This window comes from Salvelinus sp. IW2-2015, unplaced genomic scaffold, assembly GCF_002910315.2.
Source record: "Salvelinus sp. IW2-2015 unplaced genomic scaffold, ASM291031v2 Un_scaffold4510, whole genome shotgun sequence".
NCBI classification, from domain to species: domain Eukaryota; kingdom Metazoa; phylum Chordata; class Actinopteri; order Salmoniformes; family Salmonidae; genus Salvelinus; species Salvelinus sp. IW2-2015.
The window spans coordinates 85,832-97,949 of record NW_019945780.1 but is presented as its reverse complement, the minus strand read 5'-3'; the positions used below and the strand labels follow the sequence as shown (position 1 = coordinate 97,949).

Genomic DNA, 12,118 nt, shown 5'->3' with positions numbered 1-12,118 from the left:
CAAAACACACCAGCTCACAGAAGTCTTGAACACTAAACAAGAACAACATGCACAAAACCATGTGGGAACCAGAGGGCTAAATAGGGAATAAATTATAAGTAATGGAACCAGGTGTGTACAATCAAGACAGAACAACATAGAAAAAGAAACGTAGACGGTGGCAGCTAGGAAGCCGATGACGTCGACAGCCGAACGTCGCCCGAACAAGGACAGGCACCAACTCGGCGGAAGTGTGACAAAACTGGCTCAAATTAAGATGCAACATCTGTAGCATATACCTCCTCTCTAATGTATATGGCTCTATCGATATATATACCTCTCTCTAATGTATATGCTATATCAGGATTCATTTTTGACCATTTTACATCTTTTATTTACTGTTGTTTAGGCTGGTTGAATGAGTTGCCTATGAAAGCTACTTCTCTGCAAGAAAACAGGCGGCTGCACCAGTGACTGTTAAGTTATGTGGATGATTCCTCAATGATATTAAAATATGTTTGTAGCCTACGCAGTTACCAAAATGGCTGTTGAAACTGTGGCACATATTTCTCGGTAACATTAAATAAATGTGGTGTATGTAGGAAATAGGGGGAGACTCTCTTAGGTCTAGGCTACCTACAAACTGTTACAAGGTTATGATCACTTATCATTGCTGATGTTTAGGGTCACTGTGTTAACCAAAATCAACATCCTGGATCTCTGTTTAGGGTCAGAGCTCTTAAAATGAGTCTCTCTGGGAGAGAGAGAGGGGCCTGCTCTAAAATGAGTCTCTCTGGGGAGAGAGAGGAGGGGCCCTGCCCTTAAAATGAGTCTCTCTGGGGAGAGAGAGGAGGGGGCCCTGCTCTAAAATGAGTCTCTCTGGGGAGGAGAGAGAGGGGGCCAGCCCTCTTAAATGAGACTCTCTGGGAGGAGAGAGGAGGGGCCCTGCCTCTAAACAATGGAATCTCTCTGGGGAGAGAGAGGAGGGGGACCCTGCCTCTAAAATGAGACTCTGGGGGACATGACACCAACTCTAAGAGGTGAGATGACAATTTTGTTTAAGAATTATTAAGAGTTTATTTAAAAAATGAATTTCCAAAAAATGTTCACATGTTTGTGTTTTTTATCAGAAATGGTTGCTTATATATTACTTCAATATTACTGTTCTCAGATTTTAAATTAAATAGCTTTAGATTGTGTATAATTTTATATTTTTTATTGGCAAAAACGCTAAATGCTATATTGTTTAGCTGGAACACCCAATGTGATGTTACCCTCCAAAGGGACAACTTGAAGAAATAATGTAGAGTAATTAAATAATCAAAAGAAAAACGTGTTTATTTTACACTCTTACAAAAAGAAGGTTCCTTATAGACCAAAAGGCTTCTATCACTTCCTTTAATATAGGAACCACTAAAAGTTATATAAATTTGGGTTCAGTGAAGAGAACCCTTTGAGTTCTGATCAACAAAAAGGTTCATGCTTTAGGATGTGAACCCAGCAAGCCTCCAGGGGTCAAATCAATTCCGAACGTTTTTTCCACGCCTGGCCCGGGATTCAAACCAGCCACCTTCAGGCCACCGCTCCAACTCCTTAGCCGCTGGGCAAAAAACCTGTGTTAAAACCTCTTGTCACTATAGGAAGTGCTGTTTCAACTTGGACATTTATCGTTCCCAAATTTAAACTGCCTCGTACTCAATTCTTGCTCGTACAATATTGCATATTATTATTACTAATGGATAGAAAACAATCTCTAGTTTCTAGAACGTTTGAATTATGTCTGTGGGTGAAACAGAACTCTTTCTGCAGCGAAATTCATGACAGAAACTGCGAAGGTCTGAAAAACGAGGCTCTGTTCTCAGATCAGTTTAAAGCTCTGTATGTATCCTATGGGTCGACATGAACTGCACCCGCCTCCCCTGGATGTCAGTAACCAATGAGAATTGGAATGGAGTTTCTACGTAGATCTCAGACCTTATAAAAGGCCAAGGAACGAAGGGAAGCTTCTTTTCGACGTTCGTCATTACGCAAAGACAAGACCTCAGGATGGCAATTTTGAAAACGCTCAGTTATCGGCCAGATATTATCCGTCTTGTAATTTAATCGATACAGGTGTTAGAAACATCATAACGAAGTTATTTTAAACCGAGTTATATCAGTTTATGCGAGTTATATTGCTATTCGGAATCTTAGTATTGCGTTTGAGGATTTGGGCATGTTTTGGCCACATAGCTATTGTTAGCTGCTAATTCCGAAGTTGAAGACGACGTTTTACAACCAAGCCAACGATTCTTTTGGACAAAGAACAACTTGCCCAAGATCTGATGGACGCCGTCCAAAAGTAAGAGCTATTTATGATTTTATTCCGTATTATGTGGAAAATGTAACGGATTTGTCCGCCATTATTGCGGCACTAGTCTGGCTGTAACGCACACTGTATGTCTAGTAACGTTCATTTAAAAAATCTAACTCAGCGGTTGCATTAATAACTAATGCATCTTTCATTTGCTGTCCAACCTGTATTTTTTAGTCAATGGTTTACGATTATTTATTTGATTAGATTAGGTGCCTTTCCAAGATGGCGCCCGGCCAAGAATGCATGAACTGTTGCTACTGATCACATTGTATAACCACGATTTGTGCTGCTAAATATGCACATTTTCGAACAAAACCTATATGCATTGTGTAATATGATGTTACAGGAACTGTCATCTGATGAAGTATATCAAGGTTAGTCAAAAATTATATATCTTTTGCTGGATTGTTACGATCGCTAACCTGTGCGCTGGTAAATGCTTGGTGTTTCTGGCTATTGTGCTAAGCTAAATAATGCTATATTGTGTTTTGCTTAAAACACTTAAAAAATCTGACATAATTGGCTGGATTCACAAGATGTTGGGCTTTCATTTGCTGTACGCTGTGTATTTTTTCAGAAATGATTTATGATGAGTAATTAGGTATTTGACGTTGGTCTCTGTAATTATTCTGGCTGCATCGACGCTATCAGATTGCAGCTGCAATGTAGAACTGTGATTTATACCTGGAAATATGCACATTTTTTCTAACAAACATATGCTATACAATAAATATGTTATCAGACTGTCTTTGATGAAGTTGTTTCTTGGTTAGTGGCATTTATATCTTTATTTGGTCGAATTTGTGATAGCTACTGATGGAGTAAAAAAACTGGTGGAGTTAAAAAAAAGGGTGTCTTTTGCTGACGTTGTTAGCTAATAGAAATACATATTGTGTCTTCCCTGTAAAACATTTTAAAAATCAGAAATGATGGCTGGATTCACAAGATCTGTTTCTTTCACCTGGTGTCTTGGACTTAGATGCTAGTATTTACTGTGCGCCTATGCTAGGTATGCTAGTCAGCTTTTTTACTGAATGGGGGTGTCCCGGATCCCGGGTTTGGGAGGAATTAGAGGTTAATCGTTCAGAAATAAGCATGAGTTAATCTGCCAAAATGAAGACAAAATGCTTTAGAGACATACATGGTATCACTTGTGACATAAAATATTATACATAATCATTGCCAAAAGCACAAGACAAACTGAGCATGTAGGTCTATTATTTATGGATTGATTATATAGAAATATCAAAACATTATTTTAACTACTTGCAAAGCAATTACAGTGTGGCACAGAAGAACCACTGTGTCACGTTCTGACCTTTATTCCTTTGTTATGTCTTTATTTTCATGTTTGGTTCAGGACGTGAGTTGGGTGGTCATTCTAATGTTGTTATTTACTTATGTTTGGTTCTAGATCTGGTATCTATTCTCATGTTGGTGGTTCTCAGGATGGTTTCCCTACATATCTCGAAGACAGGTTCGTGTACCCTAACTGATCTGGTCTTCCTGCCATATTACTAGACAAACAAGACATTGAACCCTGCCTGCTGATATTGAGACAACCTCAGAAGCTATGAGTCAGGCCAAATAACATGAGACTACATTAGACAAACTACACCGCTTCTTCCTGGCACGTGGAGGGGTGCAACTCTGCGCCGACTGAGCGGCGGTAGCTCCGGACTTGTAATGTCTCGTGGACACTGCTAGTCCTATGGTACGTGGGTAGGGCCAGGACCCGGACTTGGAAGACGCTGGAAGTTGGCAGCTCTCGTACCTGCGAGAAGGATCCTCTGGCAGATTCATGTGTGTATTCCGCGAAGCGGCTCAGGTGCCTCTGGACTGAAGGGCGTCAGACACTCTGACTGAAGCGGCGGCTCATGGCCGCCTCTGGACTGAAGGTTGTCTCCAGGCGGGCTTCCGTGACTGCATGGGCGGCTCACGCGGCTCAGGACAGACGGGCGGCTGCAGGCGGCTCAGGCAGACGGGCGGCTCAGGCGTCTCAGGACAGACGAGCGGGCTGCAGGCGGGTCTTCAGGACAGACGGACGGTCCAGGGGGGGGCCTGGCCGAGGCGCACTGTGGGCCTGGTGCGTTGTGCCCGCAACTGGTGGTTACCGGGCTGGGGACACGCACCTCTGGGCAAGTGCGGGGAACAGGAACAGGGCATACTGGATCCTGGAGGCGCACTGTAGGCTGGTGCGGTGGTGCCCCGGAACTGGTTGTACCGGGCTGGGGACACGCACCCTCAGGGCGAGTTGCGGGGAGCCAGGAACAGGGCATACTGGATCCTGGAGGCACAACTGTTAGCCTCTGTATGTGTGCCGGAACTGGTGGTACCGGGTGGGGACACGCACCTCAGGGTGAGTGCGGGGTGCTGGAACGGGGAGGCCGTCGTTGGTGCCCGGCACCGCACCGGAAGGGCTGCGTGCGTGGGCTGCCACAGCGAGAGCTGGTGCGTGGGGCTGCCACAGGAGGGCTGTGCGTGGGAGAAGGCACCGAATAGACCGTTTCCGTGGAGGCGCACTACAGGTCTCGAGCACTGGAGCTGCCCAACCCTACCTGCTGAATTGCTCACCGTAGCCATGCCAGTGAGTGCGGCGAGGTGGGCCGCACTGGGCTGTGCTGGCGAAACCTGGAACACCATGTGAGGCTGTCCAGTACCCCGGCCGAGGAGACGCACTGGAGACCAGATGCGTAGAGCGGCTTCGAGGGGCACCTGGCCTCCGATGGCCCACTCTAGCCCGGCTCGATACGAGGCGCTGCTATGTTACCGCACCGGGCTATTGCACACGTACTGGAGACACCCATGATCTCTCTCCCAGGTGACCAAATACTTATTTTCCACCATAATTTGCAAATAAATTCATTAAAAATCCTACAATGTGATTTTCTGGATTTCTTTTTCTCATTTTGTCTGTCATAGTTGAAGTGTACCTATGATGAAAATTACAGGCCTCTCTCATCTTTTTAAGTGGGAGAACTTGCACAATTGGTGGCTGACTAAATACTTTTTTGTCCCACTGTATGTAGGAAATAGGGGGAGACTCTCTTAAGTCTAGGCTACCTACAAACTATTACAAGGTTATAATCACTTATCATGCTGATGTTTAGGGGTCACTGTGTTAACCACAATCAACATCCTGGATCTCTGTTTAGGGGTCAGTTCTCTAAAATGAGTCTCTCTGGGGAAAGAGAGGAGGGGGGCCCTGCCTCTAAAATGAGTCTCTCTGGGGAGAGAGAGGAGGGGGGCCCTGCCTCTAAAATGAGACTCTCTGGGGGACTTGACACCAAATCTAAGAGGTGAGATGACAATTTTGTTTAAGAATTATTAAAAGTTTATTTAAAAAATGATATTTCCAAAACTGTTCACATTTTTTTATTTTTTTTATCAGAAATGGTTGCTTATATATTACTTCAATATTCCTGTTCTCAGATTTTTAATTAATAGCTTTAGATTGTGTATAATTTTTTATTGCAAAACGCTATACGCTTTATTGTTTAGCTGGAACACTCTAGATGCCTTCAATTGCCCAATTTACATCCATGCCCAATTTAGGATAATTTTTTAACAATGTGATGTTGTGCTCCAAAGGGAGAACTTGAAATAACATGTAGATAATTAAATAATCAAAAGAAAAATGTGTTTATTATACACTCCTAAAAAAGAAGGTTCCTTATAGAACCAAAAAGGCTTCTATCACTCCTTAATATATGGAACCACTAAAAGTGATATATATATTTTTGGGTTCAGTGAAGAAGAACCTCTGGAGTTCTGATCAACGAAAGGTGAATGTTTTGAGGATGTGAACCTAGCAGCCCTCCAGTGGTCAGATCAATTCCGCCTGTCAATTCCGCCTGGGATTCAAACCAGCCACCTTCAGGCCACAGCTCCAACTCCTTAGCCGCTGGGTGAAAACCTGAGTTAATCTTCAGAAATAAGCATGAGTTAATCTGCCAAAATGAAGACAAAATGCTTTAGAGACATACATGGTATCACTTGTGATACATACATATTATACATAATCATTGCCAAAAGCACAAGACAAACTGATGCATGTAGGTCTATATTATTTATGGATTGATTATATAGAAATATCAAAACATTATTTTAACTACTGCAAAGCAGTAGGACCCCGGCCGCAAAACCTAAACCTATAAGGGAGGGTCTGGGTGGGCATCTGTCCGCGGTGGCGGCTCTGGCGCGGGGCGTGGAACCGACTCCACCTTAGTCTTAGCCGTCTTCAGTGGCCTCTGTAGAGCGGCGACCCTCCGCCTCTGACCTTGGGACTGAGGACCCAATAAAGGGCCTCACTAAGGACTGAGGAGCGCCTCTGTGAACTGAGGGGCGCTCTTCTGACTGAGGGCAGTCAGACTGAGGAGCAGCTCGGACTGCCAGGTGGCAGCTCCGGACTGAGGGGCAGCTCGGGACTGAGGGGCAGCTCCGGACTGAGAGCGCACGCCTCAATGGACTTGAGATAGGGCAGGCTCGACGAGGCGAGCTCCGGACTGGAGGCAGCTCGCGACTGAAGGGCAGCTCCGGACTGAAGGGCAGCTCCGGACTGAAGGCAGCTCCGGAATGAGGGCAGCAATCCCAGGGACTGAGCGGGCAGCTCCCGGACTGAAGAAGACTCTGCAGATACAGACTGGCGCTGAGCGGCCTCAGGCTCCTTCTGGACTGAAGGGCGGCAGGCGCCTCTTGACTGAAAGGGCGGCTCAGGCGCCTCCTGGACTGAAGAGCGGCTCAGTTGTCGGCTTCCTGACTGAGACAGGTGACTCACGCGGCCGCCTGACTGAAGGGCGTGAGCTCAGGCCGGTCAGACAAGCACGAGCGGACTCAGGCGGCTCAGGACAGACACGCGTGCTCAGGCAGCTCTAGGACAGGAAGTGGAGGCGGCTTCAGGCGGCTCAGGACAGCGCGGACGCTCAGCGGTCAGGACAGACGGGTGGCTACAGGCGGCTCAGCACAGACAGACGGCTCAGGGGGCTCAGGACAGATGAGCGGCTCAGGCGGCTCAGGACAGATGGACGGCTCAGGCGGCGCTGGACAGGAGGGCGGCTCAGGCCTGCCGAGGCGCACTGTAGGCCTGGTGCACTGTAGGCCTGGTGCGTGGTGCCGGAACTGGTGGTACCGGGCTGGGGACACGCACCTTAGGGCGAGTGCGGGGAGCAGGAACAGGGCATACTGGACCCTGGAGGTGCACTGTAGGCCTGGTGCGTGGAGCCGGAAATGGTGGTACCGGGCTGGGGACACGCACCTCTGGGCAAGTGCGGGGAGCAGGAACAGGGCACACTGGACCCTGGAGGCGCACTGTAGTCCTGGTACGTGGTGCCGGAACTGGTGGTACCGGGCTGGGGACACACACCTCAGGGTGAGTGCGGGGTGCTGGAACTGGAGGCCTGGTATGTGGTGCCGGCACCGGAGGGCTGGTGCGTGGGGCTGCCACATGAGAGCTGATACGTGGAGAAGGCACCAGATAGACCGGCCCGTGGAGGCGCACTACAGGTCTCGAGCACCGAGCCTGCCCAACCCTACCTGGCTGAATGCTCACCGTAGCCATGCCAGTGCCAGTGTGGCGAAGTGGAATAGGCCGCACTAGGCTGTGCTGGCGAACCGGAGACACCATGTGCAGGGCTGGTGCCATGTACCCCGGCCCGAGGAGACGCACTGGAGACCAGATGCGTAGAGCCGGCTTCATGGCACCTGGCTCGATGCCAACTCTAGCCCGGCCGATACGAGGCGCTGCTATGTACCGCACCGGGCTATGCACACGTACTGGAGACACCATGCGTATCTCCACATAACACGGTGCCTGCCCGGACCTTCTCTCTCCACGGTAAGCACGGGGAGTTGGCTCAGGTCTCCTACCTGACTTAGCCACACACCCCGTGTGCCCCCCCACCAATACATTTTTGGGGCTGTCTCTCTGGCTTCCATCCGCGCTTTCTTGCTGCTTCCTCATACCACCGCCTCTCGGCTTTCGCTGCCTCCAGCTCTTCCTGAGAGCGGCGATATTCTCCAGCCCGTGCCCAAGGTCCCTTGCCGTCCAGAATCTCCTCCCAGGTCCAGGAGTCCTGCGATTTCGGCCGCTGCTGCTGCTGCTGCTGCCCGTTACCACGCTGCTTTGTCCTTTGGTGGTGGGTTATTCTGTAACGTTCTTCGTCGGGCGACAGAGAGGAGGACCAAAATGCAGCGTGATGATTATCCATTTTAATAAGGATTCTTGAAACAATGAACAAAAAACAATAAACCGACAAATGAACGAAGACGAAACAGTCCCATATAGATAACACAAACACAGGAACAACATAACAGTAATAATCACTCATAACCCACAATACGAAACAGGCTACCTAAATATGGTTCCCAATCAGAGACAACGACAAACACCTGCCTCTGATTGAGAACCATATCAGGCCAAACACATAGAAATAGACAAACTAGACATACAACATAGAATGCCCACTCAGATGACACCCTGACCAAACAAAACATATAAACATACAAAGCAAACTATGGTCAGGGCGTGACAAATCCAAGCTTTTGTGAGTGTAGCTTTCAATGCTACAACAGCTAGCCCCAAATTAGCATGGTCACGAAAGTCAGAAAAGAAATGAAATGAATCGCTTAACTTAGATAATCTTCGGATGTTTGCACTTGCGAGACTCCCAGTTACACAATAAATGTTTTTTTTGTTCGATACATTTTTCTTTTATCACAAAAAAAACGCCATTTGGGTTGCGCGTTATGTTGAGAAAACTACAGCCTCGTTCCAGTACTGAAAGATGAAAATTCCCAAACGTATCAGATTAAAAAATATTACAAAAAATATTTATAATCATGCAATCACAAGTGAAATATACCAAAACACAGTTTAGTTTGTTGTTAATCCACCTATCGTGTCACATTTCGAAACATATATTTTACAGCGAAAGAAATCCAAGCTTTTGTGAGTGTAGCTTTCAATGCTACAACAGCTAGCCTTATATTAGCTTGGTTAGCTTGGTCACGAAAGTCAGAAAAGCAATAANCAAGCTTTTGTGAGTGTAGCTTTCAATGCTACAACAGCTAGCCTTATATTAGCTTGGTTAGCTTGGTCACGAAAGTCAGAAAAGCAATAAAATTAATCGCTTACCGTTGATGATCTTCGGATGTTTCCACTCACGAGACTCCCAGTTACACATCAAATGTTATTTTTGTTCGATAAATATTACTTTTATCACAAAACAACGGCATTTGGGTTGCRCATTATGTTGAGAAAACAAAAGCCGTGTTCCGTTCGACAAATTCCAAAAAGTATCCGTAATGGTCGTAGAAACATGTCAAATGATTTTTAGAATCAATCCTCAGGTTGTTTTTAACAAACATAATCGATAATATTTCAAACGGACCATAACCTATTCTTTAAGAGAGAAACGGAAAATGGGGAGCCCCTCTGTCGCATGCAGGAATCATTCAGAGGACACCTGACTAGTTACGAAACATCTCGCTAATTTTTCAAAATAAAAGCCTGAAACTATGTCTAAAGCCTGGTCACAGCCTGAGGAAGCCATTGGAAAAGGAATCTGGTTGATACGCCTTTAAATGGAGGATAGACGGGCCAGGAAACACAGATTTAAAAAAAAACAATAATAATTAAATCACTTCCGGGTTATATTTTCTCAGGTTTTCGCTGGCAGAATAAGTATTGTTATACTCACAGACAATATTTTGACAGTTTTGGAAACTTTGGAGTGTCTTCTATCCTAATCTGTAAATTATATGCATATTCTACGATCTGGGCCAGAGAAAATGTCTGTTTACGTTGGGAACGTTTAAAAAGTTTAATAATTCTGACCCCATTGCTAAGAGGTTATTAAGAACAAATTCTTATTTACAATGACAGCAGGAAACACCAGGAAAGTAAGATGACTCTGTGGGACTCCCAATTACGCCAGTTGTGATACAGCCTGGAATTGAACCAAGGTGTATGTAGTGATGCCTCTAGCACTGAGATGCAGTGTCTTAGACCACAGCACCACTTGTTAGCCTGTACTTGTGTCCAGAATAAGGTCTACAACCTAAAAAAAAATGCATGTTCTCTTTTTCAAGATGTGGCCGATATAAAAGACGTTATTTTACAAAGTTTAAGAAAAAAAATGGATTATATTTTTTTCTAAATGACTGCTGGGTAATTTGATATGCATCAAAATCTTTGTTCGTAGGCATCGAATTAAAAGGACAGTTGTAAATCATGCAACGCCTTGTCTTCATGATAGCAGATTTTAGAGAAACAACCAATATCGGTGCATATAAGTGTCTTATATCGTCTGAAAGCTTAAATTCTTGTTAAGCGAATGCTGCGCAGGTTCACTGAGTTGCAAACCAAATGGACAGGTCTAGCTCATTGATTTGTAGATCTGAGGCAGTTTTAACCTCAGATTATGAGCCTAGAAAGTGTCGCAAATGAGTTATGTAGTACCCACAGAAGGCCACAGGGAGGAGCAAGAGAGCTATAAACTCATACTGTTTTTTTGCCTTAAAAACCCTAAACATAACCCTTAACCTAATAGGCTACCCTACCCTAATTCTAGGGTAGGGTAACCTAGAACACTTTTAGAAACTATTTTAGTGATAATATTATGTTAGTAAAGACTATTACTATTACCATTATATTTTACAGCGAAATAAATCCAAGCTTTTGTGAGTGTAGCTTTCAATGCTACAACAGCTAGCCTTATATTAGCTTGGTTAGCTTGGTCACGAAAGTCAGAAAAGCAATAAAATTAGCATAGCATTAGAATAGCATTTTCACAATTTTGTTAATCAAAACCTGTTAATCAAAAGCATTGTGCTGTAATTATTTGGTTTAGTTATTGTATTATATTTATTATTGCAAGGCAGAAAACTTGATAAACAAGCCACATCTGTTTTATTTTTCAAATGTGGTTTGAACTGGGTGACCTAGTAACCTCTATATGAAAGTCCAGTAATTGGCGTAGGATAGGTGGGGCAGGTTTGAGATCTAAGGAATTAAAAATACACTTTATTTTTTCAGCTGCCTCACCAATGTCTGTACGTGAATTAATAACTTTTAATTGCTAAATATTTCCAATAGATGGCAGCATAAGACCATGAAGCATCAGTTATAGGCTACAAGCAGCAATATGATTGACACAAAATAGCATGCAACCACAGACTATATGTCCCATGATTTTCTAAAATGGTCACTCATTACTCTAGTTATCTATATATCTCATATTAGGGCTGTGTTGCTTTTGGGAGAGCAACAAAATAGTGACTATAGCAGGTATTGAACCCTGGGTAAATAATCACTAATCAGAACTTCAACCTTAGAGTACATACATTATAAAAAAAAATCATCTTTAATCTGATATTGTGTTTAAACAACCTCTTAATAGAGAAGACAAGAGTGTGTCTTCCAGCCCGCCAATAAATTACATAATTCAACCCTCCCGGTTTGTAAATTTACCTCAACATGCCCCATACTTGCTCGAGAACGCAGACCGGGTCGATGCTGGTTGATGAAGTTAGCAATGAATGTACCTGGAAAATACGTTTTTCTCGACCAGAGGTGACTAAATTAATGTTCAGACTTATTGATAATCGTTATAGTAAATGAATGATAATTTCAAAACATGAGCATAAAAACAGGTAATAATAAACGTGAATCATATTTATATTAATTCCTACTAATCTGTTTAATGCTTTTTCAGTCCTTCCTCTTGCATTAGCAAGCAGAATGACTTTCCCATTGTTCCTCAACTGTAGTGTATGATATACCAT

At 44.5% G+C, this 12,118-nt stretch overlaps 1 long non-coding RNA gene across 2 annotated transcripts in view; it reads left to right on the top strand.

Annotated features, from left to right (window-relative positions):
* LOC139026349 (uncharacterized) overlaps positions 1 to 12,118 on the top strand; it is a 22,779-nt gene that overhangs the window by 6,190 nt on the left and 4,471 nt on the right. Inside the window, exons 2-3 of one of the 2 annotated variants that reach the window (XR_011478127.1) lie at positions 389 to 455; positions 5,491 to 5,634. This is a non-coding gene — a long non-coding RNA (uncharacterized lncRNA). The remainder of the gene's footprint in view (positions 1 to 388; positions 456 to 5,490; positions 5,635 to 12,118) is intronic. The other variant, XR_011478126.1, reaches the window with a different exon arrangement.